Here is a 19,091-nt window from a genome sequence, read left to right as displayed (position 1 = left end):
CAGTAACCCAGTATATCATGCTGGAACAAAGCACATTGAGGTGCATTATCACTTTGTGAGGGAGAAAGTTCTAGGCAGGAGATGTAGATCTGGTATATGTCAGCAGAGAGGATCAGGTGGCTGACATCTTCACAAAGGCATTGGGCACAGAGAAGCTCCACAGGTTTAGGAGCTTACTTGGAGTGCAGTGTGTGGAGTTAAGCTCGTGGGGGAGTGTTGAGATATTGAGCTCAACTCTAGTGCTACGGTGGACATTGATGACCCACCTGGGTGATAGCTTCCGCATCTACACCACGGGCATGGTTTGTTGAGTAGAGAAGAAGAAGATAGAAGAAAATTCAGCTATCCATCTCTCTCTTGTGTGTGTGTGTGTGTGTTTTCTTGCTAGGGTTTGAAGCTCTCCCTCTCCCCCACATTCTCTTTAATTCTCTCAAAATTGCATGGTAGAGTGGCCCAATGTACTTTAGAATTTCCCTAGGGCCATTCTAGTTATACAATGTGCTTGATAATGGCCTTAGGGCCATTCTCCACTTCCTTGTATCATCTATTGGTAAATTTTAGAATGGTCCTTGGGCCAACCTCTACATGTGCTTGCATAAAGTATTAAAATATTAAGACTTGCAAAAGAATGGTCCTTGGGCCAACCTCTACATGTGCTTGCATAAAATATTAAAATATTAAGACTTGCAGAAGAATGATCCTAGGACCCATCTCTACATGTTCTTGCATAAAATATTAAAATATTAAGACTTGCAAGAATGGCCCCCAAGGCAAAGCTCTTGAAATAATGGCCCTACGGTCATTCTATCAGGCAATCTTGAGACAATGGCTCTAATGAACACAAGAGAATCTAGAGTGACCCTTGCAAGGGAATCTAGCTTGGCCGAAGGCCTGTCTCTACATGTTCTTGCATAAAATATTAAAATATTAAGACTTGCAAGAATGGCCCTAGGGAAAAGCTCTTTTGAGGATGTCTCTAAGGCTGTTCTATCATACAATATTGAGATAATCGATCTAGGGAACACAAGGGAATCTAGCTTGGCCCTAGGGCCAAGCTACTATGAACAAATCTACATCATCTTTGCAGGTAGATTGGTCACAAGGCTAAGCTACCATCAGCGAAGAAACACCATCTTACTAGTAGATTGGCCACACCATCAAACAAAGCAACACCACCTTTGACGGGAGATTGGCCCCCCTAGGGCCAAGTTGCCAACAACAAAGATAAAGTACAATTGTTTAGGGTGGTAGCTTTACCCTAGGGCCAATCTAGATTCTCTTGTGTGCGGGTAGAGATTCTTTTATGTTCCCTAGGGCCATTGTTGTCTAGAATCTCGATTTGCCCTAGGGTCAAGCTACCGTGAAAAAATTCACACTATCCATGCTGGTAGATTGGTCATAGGTCCAAGCTACCATCCACAAAGCAACACTAGTAGATTGGCTCAAGGGCCAAGCTACCATCAACACAGAAATATCATCTCTGTTGGTATATTTTCGCTATCACCATATGTAGCTTGGCCCTAAGGCCAAGATAGATTCTCTTATCTATGATAGCTTGGTCCAAGGGTCACTCTAGATTCTCTTGTGTTCTCTAGGGACATGCAAGCACAATGTTCTTTAGAATGGCCCTAGGGCCAAGATACCATGAATAAATCTACATCATCTTTGCTGGTCGATTGGCCCTAGGGCCAAGCTACCATCAACAAAGCAATACCATTGCTATTGTAGATTGGCCCTATGACCCAATGTAGCCGAGCTAATCTATATTCTCTTATGTGTGGTAGCTTGGTCCAAGGGTCACTCTAGATTCACTTGTGTTCCTCAGGTCCATTCTCTCCAAATTTCATGGTACAATAGCCTGGGGCCATTCTTGCAAAGCACAATGTACTTTAGAATGGCCCTAGGGCCATTCTCTCCAAATTGCATGGTAGAATGTCCCTTGGGCCATTCTTGCAAGCACAATGTACTTTAGAATGGCCCTATGGCCATTCTACATACACAATGTACTTGAGAATGGCCCTAGGCATAATCTCCACTCCCTTGTATCAACTCTTGGTAAATTTTAGAATGGTCCTTGGGCCAATGTCTAAATGTTCTTTCATAAATTTTAGAATTTTCCTTGGGCCAATATCTCGAGAGAATGGCCCTAGGGAACACAAGATAATCTTGAGTGATCCTTGCAAAGGGAATCTACCTTGGACCTAAGGCCGTCTCAACACGTTCTTGTATAAAATAGTAAAATAGTAAGACTTGCAAGAATGGACTTAGGGAAAATCTCTTTTGAGAATGTCCCTAAGGCCATTCTATCATCATGCAATCTTGAGACAATGGATCTAGGGAACACAAGAGAATCTAGAGTGACCCTTGTAAGGGAATCTAGTTGGCCCTAGGGCCAAGCTACCATGGACAAATCTACATCATCTTTGCAGCAGGTAGATTGGTCAAAGGGCTAAGCTACCATCAACAAAGAAAAACCATCTTGATGTTAGATTAGCCACACCATCAAGAAAACAACACCACCTAAGAGGGTAGATTGGCTCTAGGTCCACGTTGCCCAACTAAGATGAAGTACAATTGTTCATGGTGGTATCTTGACCCTAGGGCCAAGCTGGATTCTCTTATGTGCGGCAGAGATTCTCTTATGTTCCCTAGGGCCATTGTCTAGAATCTAGCTTTGCCCTAGGGTCAAGCTACCATGAACAAATCCACATCATCCTTTCTGGTAGATTGGTTATAGGGCCAAGCTACCATCAACAAAGCAACACCATATTTGCTAGTAGATTGGACTAAGGGCCAAGCTACCATCAACAAAGAAACACCATGTTTGCTGGTATATTTGCCCTATGACCCTCTATGTAGCTTGGCCCTAGGGCCAAGCTAGATTCTCTTGTCTATGGTAGCCTGGTCCAAGTGTCACTCTAGATTCTCTTATGTTCTCTAGGGCCATGCAAGCACAATGTTCTTTAAAATGGCCCTAGGTCCAAGACACCATGAACAAATCTACATCATCTTTGCTGGTAGATTAGCCCTAGGACCAAGCTATCATCAACAAAGCAACACCATCTTTGCTATGGTAGATTGGCCCTATGACCCTATGTAGCTTGACCCTCGAGCCAAGCTAGATTCTCTTGTGTGTGTGTGGTAACTTGGTCCAAGGGTCACTCTAGATTCACTTGTGTTTCTTAGGTCCATTCTCTTTAGATTGCATGGTAGAATGGCCCTTGGGCCATTCTTGCAAGCACAATGTACTTTAGAATGGCCTGAAAAGATGCAAGGGAGAAGAGAGCTCAAGCTCTCTTCTCCCTTGTGTGTGCTTGCAAGAGCTTGAGCTCTTGCAAGCACACACACACTCACAAAACCCTTATAGAGAACACACAAGGTGAGAGGCTCAAAATCTTCTTCTTCTTCACTCAACACTCAACACACCATATACAAAGATAAGAGTACACACATATGAAAAGGTACTCAACCAAATACATACTAGGGTTCTCTATAGTGTAAACCCAACTAAATGAGCTAGCGCTATAGCTATGCCAGTCTATAGAATGGCTGTCACACAGCCTGTCATCCCACTGGCCGCATATCACCCATGATCTCACCAACCATGCTAGTGGTGTAAGTGTGGGGCCTATCCCCCAGGTGGGTCAGTGTCCACTGCCTCACTAGATGAGCTCGATATCTCAACACTCCCCCTCAAGCTCAATTCCATCTCATGTACACCAAGCGAAGCCCTGAATCTATGGAGCTTCTCTGTACCCAATGCTTTGGTGAAGATGTCAGCTACTTGATCCTGTGTGCTGACATAAACAAGGTCAAGGTCTCCTTCCAAGACCTTCTCTCTGACAAAATGGTAGTGGACCTCTATATGCTTCGTGTGAGCATGAAAAACTGGGTTCCCGGCCAACTGTATACTGCTAATGTTGTCACAGAAAATGACAACTTGTCTATCCACTGATAGACCCAAATCTGCAAGTAGCTTTCTCAACCAAGCTCTCTCACACATGCTGCCATAGCAGCACCTCTGTACTCAGCCTTTGTAATGGATAGAGCAACCATAGGCTGCTTCTTGTGCTACTCCAAGTCACAGCAGCACTCCCCAAAGAAAACATGAAGCCACTAGTAGATCTTCTATCTGAGATACTACCAGCCCAATCAACATCTGTGTACCCATGTACACATATCTCTGTCCCAGTTTCATAAAATAGTCCACAATGCAAAGTAGACCTCACATACCTCAGTATGCGTCTCAATGCATCCAAATGCGACTTCTGAGAGGAACCTGCATAAATTGACTCACCAACCCAACAGCATAGCTCAAATCTGGCCCGGTGATCGTCATGTAGATCAAGCTTCCTTCTATGCACCTATACATAGTAGGATCCTCCAAAATCTCTCCTGAATTTGCACTCAACTTGCCATTCTAATGGCACTGAGATAGGCTTACAGCCTGTCATACCATACTTGGACAACATGTCCAAGCCATACTATCTCTGCAGTAATCCAATACCATTTGGTGACCTAATCACCTCAATGCCCAAGAAATATCTGAGCTTCCCCAGATCCTTCATCTCAAACTTCTATCTAAGCAAGATCTTTACATCAAAGATCTCTGCATCATGGTCCCCATAATCGTCATGTAGATCAAGCTTCCTACTATGCACCTATACATAGTAGAATCCTCCAAAATCTCTCTTGAATCTGCACTCAACTTGCCATTCTGATCCAATGGCATTGAGATAGGCTTACAGCCTGTCATACCATACTTGGACAACATGTCCAAGCCATACTATCTCTACAGTAATCCAATACCATGTGGTGACCTAATTACCTCAATGCCCAAGAAATATCTGAGCTCCCCCAGATCCTTCATCTCAAACTTCTATCTAAGCAAGATCTTTACATCAAAAGATCTCTGCATCATGGTCCCCCGTAATGATCAGGTCATCTACATAGATGACAACAAGCACTACCCCTCTATCACTGTGTCTCACATATAGCGAGAAATCTACATTGGCTGCATGAAAGCCAATAGTGACAAGATATTCAGAAATCTTGTCAGACCATGCTCTTGGTGCTTGTTTTAAGCCATACAAGGCTTTCTTCAACCTGCAAACATGCTCGAGGTGACTCACATCCTCATAACCAGGTGGCTGCAACATATACACCTCTTCCGGCAAATCCCCATGCAAGAATGCATTCTTTACATCCATTTGATGTAAAGACCATTTCTTTGACGCAGCCACACTGCTATCACAACTCTCACTGTTGCCATCTTGGCAACTGGGCTGAAATTTTCCTCATAATCAATGCCATATGTCTGTGCATATCCTTTGGCTACCAATCTAGCCTTGTACCTGCTTATGCTTCCATCACTGTTATATTTTACTTTGGCTACCAATCTAGCCTTGTACCTGTTTATGCTTCCATCACTGTTATGTTTTACTTTGTACACCCACTTGCATCCAATGGCTTTCTTGCCTTCAGGAAATTGTACTAAATCCCAAGTCTCATTTCCATATAGTGCATCCATCTCCTCATCCATAGCTTTCTCCCAACACACATTTCCAACAGCCTCATCATTTCAATGCATGTGGGCTCTACAACCTACACAACCTTTGCCATGTATGCATAGTGATGTGCCACATAACCATCATAGGTAAACCTCTGCATAGGATTCTTCACTCTCCTAGATCTTCATAGCAGCTTTGCATTCATGGCTTCCATAGCCTTCTTTACACCAGGTGTTCTCATAGCTGGTATCCCAAGCTCCTCATCAAGGCTCATCTCTGAGCCACTAAACTCTCCATCAACATGAGAATGCCCTGCAGAAATGTCAGGCATACTAAGGGGCTCAACCACATTTTCTTTGCCTTTATGTGATGTACTAATCACATTTGAAGGAGTGGTATTATGACGCAGCCTGCCACTCCATGGTCTATCAACTAAACCACTAGATGAGGACTCTCCTGGTCCGCTCAAAGACTGTGATTGCTGACTTGCATTCTGTGCAACCACATTTCCACTCACATCAGTCCCAATAGCTTCTTTTTCAGCAGCATACCTGTTGCTCATCTCATCAAAAATAGCATCCCTGCTTACCCTCAACTCACGTTGTCAGGCAAAAATCTGAGAGGTGTTTTGAGCTTGTGTACATATGGGATGCATGGTATGCAAAAAAGCTTTGCCTTAAATGCCCTAGCAGGTGTACAGAGGGGGTGGTTTTATGTTTTTTTACGAGCTCTTGGTGATGCCTTCATGTGAAAGTATTACGGGAACCCCGAATGTGATGATGGTTGGTCAATCTGGGCTGATTCTGGATGCAGAGATGGCGCTCCATTTTTAGCAAACATGTGAAAGAGGTTGGCACAGCATGGGGAATTGACGTGTTTGGTAAGTCAGGTGCAGCTGATCGAGAATGCTGAAAGCTAGGGGAAAGGGTGATGGTGGCCATCTTCCAGGCTTAAAAGAAAAAAAATAAAAAAATAAACATCAACGTGGCCAGCAAAAAGAGAGCCCACCTAGCTGCTTGCCTTGCTACCAGCACAATGGATCGCCTAGAAGGTTGGCGAAGAGAGAAAAGTGTTCGGGGAGTTGCCGCCTTAGAGGAGAAGATGCTTCTCTGGTAGGTGAGCAGGGGCTAACGAACGGAGAGAGCTGCAGAGGCTCTGGTGTTGGCGTAGTTGCTACTAGCAACAGACAGAGGCTGGCGACGGGCTGGGGAAGTCGCCTAGGGCTGCAGTAGAAGGACTGCGGTGATCGGTTTGTTTTTGGGGTCGCCGGTGGTTAGCGACCAGAGAGAGTGGCCGGTTTTTGGTGTGGTTGATGCAGCCGCAGGCGCAAGGAGAGGTGAGGCTAGCTGTAGAGCTGACTAAACTGGGACAGCTGGCGACGAGGTGAGAGGGTGCGTTAACAGAGCCGCTGGGTGCTAGTGAGGGAGAGAGTGTCTCTCGATTTTGGCGACTGGCAGAGCTGGCGAGGGGCTGGAGAGAGCCACCAAGGAGATGCTGCAGCTGCTGAGAGATAGCTGGACAGGGACGTCGAGACAGGCTTGAGACAGGTCCAAGGTAGCTGGTGGTAGCTGAAGTAAGGAGAGAGGGAACCGCCAGGGAGAGAAGCGAGCAAGAGTGTTCGCTGTGTTGCTCGCTGGTGGGGAGTGCCTTGCTCTTGCCACGAACGCTACTGGTGGTGGTGGCTTGGCCGTCAGTTGTCTGAGCAGGTGACGCCAGAGGGTACAAGAGGTGTGGGCCTGTTTTCTGGGAGCTGAGGAGCCAATTTGAGGACATTGTGGAGGCTGATGCGGTGTGAGCTGTGGTGGAGCTCTTGGTGAGTTGAAGAAGCTTTTTGGGTGTGGAAAAAGCTTGTTTGAGTGGGCTGTTTTGGAGCAAGCAGTGGAGAGAGAAAGCACGAGGCGCTGAAGCCGAGAGAGGAAGCTTTTGGAAGGAAGTTTTTTTGGAGTGAAGGAAGCCGAGTGAAGCCGGCTGATTTTGTGAAGGAGGATTTTTTTGTATTATTATGGATAAGTATGCGGTCTTTGATTATTTTGTGGAGTACAGAGTTTTGAGGTATCTCTGTGTGGTGTTTCATGTTGGCTGTTGGTGTCCCTTTTTGTAGTTGTTGTATCAAAGTTTGGGAGGTGAAGGGCTATAGAGGTATGGTCTTTCTTCTTGTTTTCACCTCACAACGTGTGGCAAGGTTATAGCACCTGTATCCCTTTTGCTCAAGGGAATATCCAATAAACACACATTTTTCAACTTTTGGATCCAGCTATGCAATGCATCCCCAAAGACTTTCAGATGAGACAAATCAGGTTTTCTGCCAGTAAACCTCTCCTCTGGAGCTACATCATGTATAGCTACAGTTGGAGTCCTGTTCATGATGTAAACTACTGTAGAAACAGCCTCAGCCCAATAGCTATGCGGCATATTCTTCTCTTCCATCAATGCTCGCGCAATCTCAGCAATGTGCCTGTTTTTCCACTCAGCAACTCCATTTTGCTGTGGAGTGTATCTGCATGTAAACTGTCTCTGAATACCATTTTTCTTCAAAAATTCAGAGAACTCATTGGATAAGTACTCTCCCCCTTCATCTGACCTTAGGCACTTTACATATTTCCCTGTTTGCTTTTCAACCATAACTTTGAAATTCTGAAAGTGAGTGAACACCTCACCCTTCTCCTTCATGAAGTATACCCACACTTTCCTTGTGTGGTCATCAATAAATGTCACATAATACCTGCAGCCTCCCATAGACATGGTCTTCGTAGGACCCCATACATCTGAATGCACAACATCTAGTGCATTTCTGCTCACATTTGTGTTACGTGGAAATACATGCTTTGTTTGCTTTCCAAATTGGCATGCTTCACATATTCTCTGCATACCATCATCATCTACTGAAACACCAATAGATGCAAGGGATTTCACAATACCCTTTATCTTCAATGCATAGTCATTCACAGACACTCTTTTTCTCCACAATATGAAGTTCATTCTTCAACTGTATCTTTCGTGCCTTGGTATTTGTTTCATAGAGTTTTACCAAGGTGTCCCATGCCTCCTTGGAGGACTTGGCATCCTGTATGTGCCCAATCATGGTGTCCTGTATACTGATAGTAGAGAGCCAATACATAACTTTTCTGGCTCCTTGGTTCCAATCCTTGAACTCTTTCACATCTGCAGCAGTCCTGGTATCTCCGATGCCTCTTCATGCTCACCTTCTATATAGTCCTAGTAGCCCTTTCCCATCAGGAAATTTGTCAGCCTGAACCTCCAAGCATGGAAGTTGTTCTTATCAAGCTTCTCAGCAACAATCTGGTTTATGCCATCATTTGACATCTTGCCAAGACACACAAATTTACCAAAAACAGCACTCTGGTTTGTCCTGCACAAACTGCTGTATTTTTTGCAGAGCGGTACTGTAGTACACTCAAATGTCACAACCAGTGACCTCAATGTGCATACATACACCCAATGGTAACTGTTGACCTTCAGCACACACAGTGTCTGCACAGCCAATCTGTCTTCTTGCAGTTCTTAAAACAGAGTTCTGCAGAGAATCGATGACTTACCCGCAGTGCTCGAAATCGTCTGCTTTCTGAAAAACGGAGGTCCTGACGCACCCAAGATGCATTTTCGGCCCAGAAAATGTTGTCCGATAGGATGGTGTAGTTGCCCTATAGCTTTACTCCCGCGAAGAAAGCTCCTTAATCAGAGATCGTTTGCCAGTGCCTCCTGTAGAGCTCCCGACAAGGATGTAGTCTCGCCAACACAAATAGGGAAGAGTAGTTGAAGCTCTTACCCTCGTACCGCTTCCTGTGCTTCACTTGCTTGCAGCTCAGCCCTTATCATGAACCAAGCTCTAATACCATGAAAAGATGCAGGGGAGAAGAGAGCTTGAGCTCTTGCAAGCACACACAAACTCACAAAACCCTAATAGAGAACACACAAGGTGAGAGGTTGAAAATCTTCTTCTTCTTCACTCAACACTTAACACACCATATACAAAGATAAGAGTACACACATATGAAAAGGTACTCAACCAAATACATACTAGGGTTCTCTATAGTGTGAACCCAACTAAATGAGCTGGCGCTATAACTATGCCAGTCTCTAGAATGGCTGTCACACAGTAGCCTGTCATACCACTGGTCGCATATCACCCATGATCTCACCAACCATGCCAGTGGTGTAAGTGTGGGGCCTATCCCCCAGGCGGCGGGTCATCAGTGTCCACCGCCTCACTAGATGAGCTCGATATCTCAACATGGCCGTGGGGCCATTCTCTCAAAATTTCATGGTAGAATGTCCCTTGGTCCATTCTTGCAAGCACAATGTATTTTAGAATGGCCCTAGCGCCATTCTACATACACAATGTGCTTTGGAATGGCCCTAGGAACAATCTCCACTCCCTTGTATCAACTCTGGTAAATTTTAGAATGGTCCTTGGGCCAATGTCTAAAAGTGCTTGCATAAATTTGAGAATTTTCCTTGGGCAGCCAATCTCTTGAGAAAATGACCCTAGGGCCATTCCATCATGTAATCTTGAGAGAATGGCCCTAGGGAACACAAGATAATCTTGAGTCACCCTTGCAAGGGAATCTATCTTGGCCCTAAGGCCTGTCTCAACATGTTCTTCCATAAAATATTAAAATATTAAGACTTGCAAGAATGGCCCTAGGGAAAAGCTCTTTTGAGAATGTCCCTAAGGCCATTCTATCATGCAATCTTGAGACAATGGATCACAAGAAAATCTAGGGTGATCCTTGTAAGGGAATCTAGCTTGGCCCTAGGGCCAAGCTGCCAACAAAGATGAAGTACAATTGTTCAGGGTGGTCGCTTGACACTAGGGCCAAGCTAGATTCTCTTGTGTGCGCAGTAGAGATTCTCTTCTATTCCCTAGGGACATTGTCTCTATCTTTGCCCTAGGGTCTAGCTACCATGAACAAATCCACATCATCCTTCCTGGTAGATTGGTCAAAGGGCCAAGCTACCATCAATAAAGCAACACCATCTTTGCTAGTAGATTGGCACAAGGGCCAAGCTACCATCAACAAAGAAACACCATCTTTGCTATGGTAGATTGGCCCTATGACCCTATGTAGCTGACCTAGGCCAAGCTAGATTCTCTTGTGTGTGGTAGCTTGGTCCAAGGGTCACTCTAGATTCACTTGTGTTCCTCGGGTCCATTCTCTCCAGATTGCATGGTAGAATGGCCTTGGGCCATCTAGGGAACACAAGAGAATCTAGAGTTACCATTGTAAGGGAATCTAGCTTGGCCCTAGGGCCAAGCTAGCATGGACAAATCTACATCATCTTTGCAGGTAGATTGGTCAAAGGGCTAACCTACCACCATCAGCAAAGAAAAACCATCTTGATGTTAGATTGGCCACACCATCAACAAAGCAACACCACCTTTGAGGGTAGATTGGCACTAGGGCCATGTTGCTAACAAATATGAAGTACAATTGTTCATGGTGGTATCCTGACCCTAGGGCCAAGCTAGATTCTCTTGTGTGCGATCGAGACTCTCTTATGTTCCCTGGGGCCATTGTCTAGAATCTAGTTTTGCCCTAGGGTCAAGCGACCATGAACAAAGCCACATCATCCTTGCTGGTAGATTGGTCATAGGGCCAAGCTACCATCAACCGAGTAACACCATCTTTGCTAGTAGATTGGCCTAAGGGCCAAGCGACCATCAACAAAGAAACACCATCTTTGCTAGTAGCTTGGCCTAAGGGCCAAGCTACCATCAACAAAGAAACACCATCTTTGCTAGTATATTGGCCCTATGACCCTATGTATCTTGGCCCTAGTGGGCCAAGCTAGATTCTCTTGTCTATGGTAGCTTGGTCCAAGGGTCACTCTAGATTCTCTAGTATATTGCCCTATGACCCTATGTATCTTGGCCCTAGTGGGCCAAGCTAGATTCTCTTGTCTATGGTAGCTTGGTCCAAGGGTCACTCTAGATTCTCTTGTGTTCTCTAAGTCCATGCAAGCACAATGTTCTTTAGAATGGCCCTAGGTCCAAGATACCATGACCAAATCTACATCATCTTTGCCTAGTAGATTGGCCCTAGGGCCAAGCTACCATCAACAAAGCAACACCATCTTTGCTATGGTAGATTGGCCCTATGACCCTATGTAGCTTGACCCTCGGGCCAAGCTAGATTCTCTTGTGTGTGGTAGCTTGGTCCAAGGGTCACTCTAGATTCACTTGTGTTCCTTAGGTCCATTCTCTCTAGATTGCATGGTAGAATTTCCCTTGGTCCATTCTTGTAAGCTTAATGTACTTTAGAATGGCCCTAGGGCCATTCTACATACACAACGTGCTTGAGAATGGCCCTAGGAACAATCTCCACTCCCTTGTATCAACTCTTGGTAAATTTTAGAATGGTCCTTGGGCCAATGTCTAAATGTGCTTGCATAAAGTTTCCTTGGGCCAATCTCTTGAGAGAATGCCCCTAGGGCCATTCCATCATGCAATCTTGAGAGAATGGCCCTAGCGAACACAAGATATTCTTGAGTGAACACAAGAGAATTTAGGGTGACCCTGTTGTAAGGGAATCTAGGGAACACAATGGATCTAGGGAACACAAGAGAATCTAGGGTAACCCTTGTAAGGGAATCTAGCTTGGCCCTAGGGCTAAGCTACCATGAACAAATCTACATCATCTTTGTAGGTAGATTGGTCATAGGGCTAAGCTACCATCAGCAAAGAAACACCATCTTGCTGGTAGGTTGGCCACACCATAAACAAAGAAACACCACCTTTGAGAGTAGATTGGCCCTAGGGCCAATTTGCCAACAAAGATAGAGTACAATTGTTCAGGGTGGTAGCTTGACCCTAGGGCCAAGCTAGATTCTCTTGTGTGCAGTAGAGATTCTCTTGTGTGCAGTACAGATTCTCTTCTATTCCCTAGGGCCATTGTCTGGAATTTATCTTTGCCCTAGGTTCAAGCTACCATGAACAAATCCAAATCATCCTTGCTGGTAGATTGGTCATAGGGCCACGCTACCATCAGTAAAGCAACACCATCTTTGCTAGTAGATTTGCCCAAGGGCCAAGCTACCATCAACAAAGAAACACCATCTTTGCTGGTATATTGGCCCTGTGACCCTATGTAGCTTGGCCCTAGGGCGACCAAGCTAGATTCTCTTGTCTATGGTGCCTTATTACAAGGGTCACTCTAGATTCTCTTGTCTATGGTGCCTTATTACAAGGGTCACTCTAGATTCTCTTGTGTTCTCTAGGGCCATGGAAGCATAATGTTCTTTAGAATATCCCTAGGACTAAGGTAACATGAACAAATCCACATCATCTTTGTTGGTAGATTGGCCCTAGGGCCAAGCTACCATCAACAAAGCAACACCATCTTTGCTATGGTAGACTGGCCCTAAGAACCTATGTAGCTTGACCCTCGGGCCAAACTAGATTCTCTTGTGTGCGATAGCTTGGTCACTCTAGATTCACTTGTGTTCCTCACGTCCATTCTCTCCAAATTGCACGGCAGAATGGCCCTTGGGCAATTCTTTAAAGTACAATGTACTTTAGAATGGCCCTAGGGCCATTCTCTCCTAGGGCCATTCTACATATACAACGTGCTTGAGAATGGCCCTAGGGACAATCTCCACTCCCTTGTATAAACTTTTGGTAAATTTTAGAATGGTCCTTGGGCCAATGTCTAAATGTGCTTGCATAAATTTTAGAATTTTCCTTGGGCCAATCTCTTAAGGGAATTGTTGAAATATACAAGTGAATAGGGTGTGTGTGGGAACAAGCTCTTGGATAGAGGCTGTAAAAGAGGAGATGTAATTGTGAAAGAACCTGTGAAAAGGTTAGGAGAATCTACTGGGAGAGAATAATGGGTAGCATGAGGGAATTTAGGAGTGTGGAGATATTCTGGGAGATATTCAGGGAAAAGAGAAGAGGTGGAGAGAATCAGGCAAAAGGTGGAGATATTCTGGGAGTGAATCATGGAGAAATCAATGGGATTTGATGCTTGATGTAAACACTATAAATTGAGGCATAGCCCTAATGAGAATTTGCTGGTTTTTGAGTATCCATGCCTACATTAATCTATCTGCTAATTATTCACTAATTACGTCTTAATCATTTCTTAATCACTTTGTTAATCATGTTGATTCTAGTGTATGATCCACCATAGCTCATCATTATGCTCAAATTTCAACATGGTATCAGAGCCATGCCTAGAATCAACCAGATTTATGAGCCCATTAGTGAATTAATCAGGATTAGTAAGTAATTAGCAAAAAAAATCAGTTTTTAGTGAGTTTTCACTCTTCCCCTTCACCCCCAGCCAGTTGAGGACTCTATTCTCCATGCATAGTCAATATTAGGCTATGCCCTCTTAACACAAGCTATCTAACACATCTAGCTACAAGCACATCAAACGGCGCAGCAAAACGCGAAGGCGTTTAGGAGAAATCGCCGTTTTCTTCAGCGCTGATTTTTCTGAGTATTCTGCAGATCTTGAGCTCATCAAATCAAATTGAGCTAATTCCTCTTAGCCCCGGGGGTTTTCAAGCATGCTCTACAAGCTGGTGAAGACAGAAATCAATTTCATCAAGTCTACAGAGAGATCCAAGCTCTTCATCAAATCTGCAGGTGACTTTGGTAAAATAGAGATTAAGCTTTCATTATTTGGTCAAATCTTGTGTTTCTTGGCTTAATCCTCTACTAGACTCATTGCTATTGATGCCTTTGAAAGCATTTGAGCTCATTTGAAGTGGAAGGCACCAGATCTGAGCTCCCCGCATACTCTGTTTTCTGTACACAAACCAGAGCATTAATTTGCTAATCAGTGATTAATCAGGGCTAATCACTGTATTTTGGTGCAATTGAGGGTTCAAATTAACCATTAGGTATCTGATACAGATCCCTATAACTTTAGATTTCAAATCGGAGTTGGTTTGATACTCCAACCATCCCGTACAAATTGGTTACCCTTAATTTAGTGTAATTTCTGGGAAAATTGTGCTGATAAAATTGTGAAAATCATCATTTTGCATTTAACCCTTGGTTAATGCCTGTAAATCTCACTCAAATTCAAGATTATTCACAGCCAGAATTGCATTTGGAATGTGCATGAGAATGAATGCTATATGCATTATGTATTGGGCACATTTTATCAGTGTAAAAATGGGAACAGACACTGCCCTTGTCCAGATTAAGGCAAAAGGTAAGACCTCCCGCATAAATTTGGGTTTGCATTGCATAATGATACAAAATAAACATAAAAAGCCCAAAGGAACTGTCAGCAAAACATTGAAACATGTTGCTCACATGGAGCAAAATGACCTGACGGACGAGCTCATGGCCCCAACCATGAAAGAAGAAGAATATCTCTTCCCAAGACCGAGAAGAAGACCTGAAGGAAGACATGGACACGAGAAAAGAAGCTGCCCCAAGAAGACTGAAAGAAGAGACGGACGCGTGGAGAGATGCTGCCACGAGAAGAAGACTGAAGACAAGAGAAGATGTGAGGCTCCAAAGAGTGAGGAGCCATGTGAAAATCTCTGAGAGAGAGAGAGAGAGAAAGAGAGAGAGACCCCACAACCCAATGTAACCTGCCCCAATAAAGTAAAACCACCTCTGAGCCACCGATGATGTAGGCCACGTGGTAGATGTATGTGTGAGCACTTTAGTCAAGGTCGCGGGCACTTATAGTAGCCTTGGACACATAGAGAGAGAGAGTGTCAAGGACTATGGAGTTTAGGGACTTGAGGCACTGGTCGCGGACTGTCAAGTAAGAAAGAAACTTGATACAGGGTCCAGGTGTGCTGAGATAACTTGAGGGGAGGAGTAGACACTGGTCGCGGACTATCAAGTAAGGGGAGGCAAACTTGGTATAGGGTCTAGGTGTACTAGGAGTATTCACTTGAGGGGAGGTGTTGAAATATACAAGTGAATAGGGTGTGTGTGGGAACAAGCTCTTGGATAGAGGCTGTAAAAGAGGAGATGTAATTGTGAAAGAACCTGTGAAAAGGTTAGGAGAATCTACTGGGAGAGAATAATGGGTAGCATGAGGGAATTTAGGAGTGTGGAGATATTCTGGGAGATATTCAGGGAAAAGAGAAGAGGTGGAGAGAATCAGGCAAAAGGTGGAGATATTCTGGGAGTGAATCATGGAGAAATCAATGGGATTTGATGCTTGATGTAAACACTATAAATTGAGGCATAGCCCTAATGAGAATTTGCTGGTTTTTGAGTATCCATGCCTACATTAATCTATCTGCTAATTATTCACTAATTACATCTTAATCATTTCTTAATCACTTTGTTAATCATGTTGATTCTAGTGTATGATCCACCATAGCTCATCATTATGCTCAAATTTCAACAGGAATGGCCCTAGGGCCATTCTATCATGCAATCTTGAGAGTTGGCACGACCATTATATCATGCAATCTTGAGAGAATGGCCCTAGGGAACACAAGAAGATAATCTTGAGTGACCCTTGTAAGAGAATCTAGCTTGGCCCTATTGCCCCAGGCAATCAAATAGGTCTATTAAATGCATGTGTTGCATCATGATATGTGAGAAAGGATGATCCTCTTGGTACCCCCATCTTCCCTATTCCAATTGGTGAGATGTTTGAGATAAATAGTGTAGAATTTATGGTCCATGAATCAACTATACAAGGAGCTAGTCTTGGGCTATTTGTGCACACTCCTCTCACAAGAGGTGTAACAATTCTCCACATGGAGGAGATAAGTATTATCAACGATGATTGGAAGGATTTGTGTGCAAGTGTATCCTAGGGCTTTTAAGTACTCATTTCAATTGGATCCCAACGTAGATAGTCTAGATGATATAGTGTATATTGTTGGTGATGTAGAGTATGGAAATGTGGCAGGATATATAAATAGCTCTCATGGCATGAAGATGAGACCAAATGTATGTTATACTCTTGTCCCAAAATTACCACCTTGGTGTATAGCAGACATAAATGTCGATTCAACTGAGTATGGATGCATATGTGTTGAAACTTTATGTGACATTCATGTCGAGGAGGAGCTATTTAGCTGACTATGATTTTCTCTTACACTGTGTACATTCTATATTGATAATTAAAAGAATAAATTATTATTGTATGTTTTTATATTTTTCTCTTTTATATGGTGTGTTTTATTATGGTTTCAAATGTAAATTGTTTATTTCAACGATATTGCAGAGGTGTGAGAAAAATCTTTGTTGATCATTTATGCATGGACATGTCACGAGAATGGTCCTAGGACCATTCTAGAATTCACTAGATGTTGACACAAGAGGGTGGATAATGGCCCTAGGGCCATTCTACCATCCACAATGTGATTTAGAATGGCCCTAGGGCCATTCTAAAGCACATCATGTATTGTTGAATGGCCCTAAGGCCATTCTTTCAAGCACATTATATAGGTAGAATGGCCATGAGGCCATTCTACCATTCGCAATGTTGATGTTTTATGCATGCACATGTAGAGATTGGCCCTAAGACCATTCTAAAATTCACCAAAATTTGACACAAGAGAGTAGAGAATGTCCCTAGGGCCATTCTTGGAAGCACAATATTCTTTAGAATGGCCCTAAGGCCACTCTACCATGCACAATGTGCTTGAAATAATGGACCTAAGGCCACTCTACCATGCACAATGTGTTTAAAAGAATGGACCTAGGGACATTCTCTATTCTCTTGTGTCAACTCCTATAATTGATTTTAGAATGGCCCTATGGCCATTCTATAACAAATTGTGCTTGCAAGAATGGCCCTGGGGCACATTCTTGATGTTTTTTGTATGATCATGTAGAGAATGACCGTGGGATCACTCAGTTTGACGTTTTATGTAGTGTTTATATTTTTATGATAATATAATGTCACTAGTTTTTTAATGTTGCAAACGATATGAACATTATAAAGATTTGAATTGAATAGGAACTTCCAACATTCATGATGAAAGATCCATGCTAAGAAGCTTCGATATTCCTATAGATGAAAATGCTATTGAAGTTATGGAGGAGTCAGTTTACAGGCAATAATGAGAGTTGTACAATACAAGACATGTATAAGAAATCAATGTTGACAGTGGTATTGGATTTGAATGGATTGCTATTGAAGCGTTGTATTCAACCATCAACGTTGCATCAATCCACTATGTATGGTCCAAATAGATATTTTATACTTTGACCTAGATGTATAAATTTTTTGCAAACCCTTGAAAGATGTAATGTTGGGATCTGGTCAATGGCAATGGAGGATAATGTTATTAAAATGGTGAGAGATTGATATAGATAAGAAGAACAACAACATTCTTTTGGGAGAATTATTACCTTACTTGATGTGGCTTGATGATGCTGAGAATGTATGTAGGGTGATTGACTCTAACCGTCATGGCTAACTCCAAGTGTCGAATGACCATGAATGAATTAACCTTGTTAGTGGTGGTCACAACTAAGATTCAACATAGGTAAACTTTCTCTTGCAAAGCAATTACAGGATATTTCTAAGGATAATGAAGAAGCAAATTTGGTTAATACCAGTGGTTGAAGAGGTGATAAAGGAGTTAGGATTAGTGCAAGGAGTATGCAAAACCTCATCCATAGTTCATCTCAACACACAGAAGACAAAATACGAGGTATCCTACTAAAAGAACATTCACACATTTCAAGCATGAAGACACCACAATTGATTTCACTAGCTAAAAGTTTGGGTTACAAAGGAGAGAGAATGGAAAAATGCTCAATGTAAAGAACGGTTGCTGATTTATGGGATGAGTGAATCCCATGGCTCTTGCAAGTTGGCAAAGAGCATGTGTGGAGGTGAAAGGCTTGTCCAAGCAAGGGGCAAGTATTGTGGGCAAGAAAAGGAGCCCATGAATGTGCACATCAAATGGAGGGATGTGCTTATTTGCTCATAAAAGATGAATAATGTTCGGTGGAAGCAAGAGGAAGCTTTCACAAGGTATATCACATGTGGTTTTATTTGAGAGACCTTGTGAAAAGCACCCTTGAAGGTTCAGCATGCAAAGAGAGGAGAGCATGCAAGGTTATGGAGTTCATTGTGTGGCCATATTGATAGTCAATTGATGTTTATAGACTTGGGTGTAGAGAGGCAAAGATCAAGCACCACCAGGTGTGTTGAGATTTGAAGATTCAACATCAAATGACATGACAGAAATTCAAGATAACTGAGATGCTTGTAAAGGACGCTATAGTGCAGCGCACATTGGCAAGCTCAAAAAAGCTTACAAGCAAGTCAAAGGAGAGAAGGAAAGGTGGCTAAAGAAGAAGCCATAAATAGTAAACCAGCTCCAAGTAGGAGCTATGGCAAGCCAATTTTGTGAGGCGGCAAAAAAATAGTTCAGGAGCAGCAGGCGAACAACAAAGCAAGAAGCCCCTGTAGAGAAGTGGCAACAAACCTAGTCGGTGAAAAGATCTGCTCTGCGATACATGTATGTCATGGAAGGGTGCAAAGGAGAGAAGGCCTAGCACAAAAGAGCGAGGGTTGTGTTCAGCATGGCTGAGCGTAGAGAGAGGTGATCCAAAGTTGAGGCCTACGAAAAATTGAGGGCAACAAGGCTACGCCTTTCTCACAT

The sequence above is a fragment of the Cibotium barometz genome, chromosome 54, assembly GCF_041138505.1.
Source record: "Cibotium barometz isolate CiBa-2024 chromosome 54, ASM4113850v1, whole genome shotgun sequence".
Lineage (NCBI taxonomy): Eukaryota > Viridiplantae > Streptophyta > Polypodiopsida > Cyatheales > Cibotiaceae > Cibotium > Cibotium barometz.
The sequence above is the reverse complement of the archived record's forward strand: the minus strand, read 5'-3'. Positions refer to the sequence as shown.